The 2,300-nt window shown below is 39.6% G+C and overlaps 1 pseudogene; it reads left to right on the forward strand.

Moving 5' to 3' along the window:
* The first annotated feature begins 1,246 nt into the window (after nt 1-1,246).
* LOC131810532 (CD9 antigen-like) lies at nt 1,247-2,300 on the forward strand (annotated as a pseudogene).

Below are 2,300 nucleotides of genomic sequence, written 5' to 3' on the forward strand. Positions count from 1 at the left end.
ACCAGGAAAGATGCACAAACTGTGAAAACCAGAAGAGCACTGCAAACTCTTTGAAAACTAAACTGACATTCTAAGCCCACAGAAAACAGGTCAGGACTTGAAGTCTATATCTCATAGTGTTAATTGTTTGCATTAAAAAAGAGAGAAGTAAAAGAAGGAGGGGGAAGAGAACCAGAAGCCATTCTCCAGATTTTAGCTGAGCCCAGAATCTCATAGCATAGTATTCAAAATGGCCAAGATACAGTCCAGAATTTCTCAACATGCAAAGATCTAGGAACATGTAGACAACTGAAAAGAAGAAGCAATCAACAGACACCAACACTAAGATGACGCCAAATATTGAAATAATCAAAGAAAAAAAGCTATGGCAGTTATTATAACTATACCACACAAAGTAAAGGCAAACAATAATCTAGCAACAAATGGAATAATAGGCATTTTCAGAAAATCAGTATTAAATGAAAATTCTATAATTGAAAATTACAGTAACATAAATTTTTTAATCACCAGAAAGACCTCAATAGTAGAACAGAGATAAATAGTGAGTGAACTTGAGGACAGATCAGTAGAAATTATCTGATCTGAGTAAGAGTAGAAATGAATCCAATCTGAGTAATAGGGGAAGAAATAGAAATAATAAACAAAGCTCTGTATTGGAACAATATCAAAAGGTCTAAGATTTATCTTGCTGGAGTTCTGGAAGGAGAGAAAAAATAAAAAGCCCCCCCCCCAAATATTTAAATAATGGCTGAAAATGACCCAAATTTGGTGAAAGACATAAATTTACAAATCCAAGAACCTCAAAGAACCACATGGGATAAATTTAAAGAAAACCACACCCAAACATATAATTAAAATGTCGAAAGTTTTCCCCAGTTCTGCTTTCCTCATCCTTCACCAGTTTGTTTCCTGAGAGCACCTCACAGAAAATCTCCATGTATAAACCTCAGTCTCAGAGCCTGTTTCCTGGGGAACCCCACCTGTGATATAGTAAAATTAAGTTTACCTCTAGAAAGGGAGAGGAGAAAATGGAATTTGGAGCATGAATAGGAAAAAGTTCATAGACTTAATCTGGGAATCAGTTATTTTATTTTTTCTATGTTTGAAATATTTTATAATTTCTAAAAATATTTTCATGTCTCCAGCAAAAAATTGTGATGAATATCATGGTAATTTAAGCCAAATATTTCTGCCAGTTATGTAGTAACTTACAGAAAATTCATAGTATGTAACATAAGTAATAATCTGGCTCAAGGGGGGAAAAAAACCTTTAAATATTAAGATGTCAAGTAAAATAGCCTACATGTACTTAGCTACTTTTTTTCTGAAAGTCCCTTATAAAAAGTATTTTTAGTATCTAGAGAGAAAAACAATTCTGCAATAAAAACAAATACTCTATTTTCACCAGACCAAAATGATAAAGATTTTCCTAACAGAGTCTCTCTTCATTAGGTTCTTAATAGCAATTTGAAAGAATAATAGTATTAAAAAGAAGTTTGGGCAGCTGCAGACATCTCAGGTCCCTGCCGTTGCACACGCCTCATGCCACACCTGGAGTCCAGCCTGTCCATCCTTCATGCTGGTCAAAAAAGGCACCAAGGACCTCATGTACATGCTCTGTGGGTTTAGTTTCATCTTCAGGCTCCAGGCTTGCATTCCTTGTCAGTGGACTTAGCTCTTGTTTGAATCTGAGACCAAGAACAACTTGAAGCAAGAAAATGACCATTCCAGCTTCCATAGTGAGTATAAATTCTGATTGCAGCTGGCACCCTCGGGATGCTGGTGGGTTTCCTGGGCTGCTGGGCTGCTGGGCTGCTGGGCTGCAGGGCAAGAGCCCCAGTGCATGTAGGGACTGCTCTCTGGCCTCCTCTTGGTGATATTCGCCATTGAAACAGTGGCAGGCGGCTGGGATAGTCCCATGAAGATGAGGTGATTCAGTCCAGGAGTTTTACAAAGACAAGTTGAAAGTCAAGGACAAGCCCCAGCAGGATGCTAACAGCTGTCCCTTCTGCACTGGACCGCTGTGGTGTGGCAGGAAGAGTGCAAAAATTTATCTCAGATATCCACCCCCAAAAGGATTTCCTCCCAAGCATCCTAATGAAGCCTTGCTCTGAGGCCATCAAAGAGGTCTCTGACAGCAAATCCCACATTCTCGGTGCGTGGGCATCAGGACTGCTGTGGTGATAATACCTGGCACAGTCTTCGGTATGAGCCTGTGCTGTGCTATCCACAGGAGCACAGAGAAGATCTACAGTCAGCGTGTGCCCCTGAGCAGGAAAGTTTACCCTGGAGGTGGATGA

Source organism: Mustela lutreola, chromosome 10, assembly GCF_030435805.1.
Source record: "Mustela lutreola isolate mMusLut2 chromosome 10, mMusLut2.pri, whole genome shotgun sequence".
Taxonomy (NCBI): Eukaryota; Metazoa; Chordata; class Mammalia; order Carnivora; family Mustelidae; genus Mustela; species Mustela lutreola.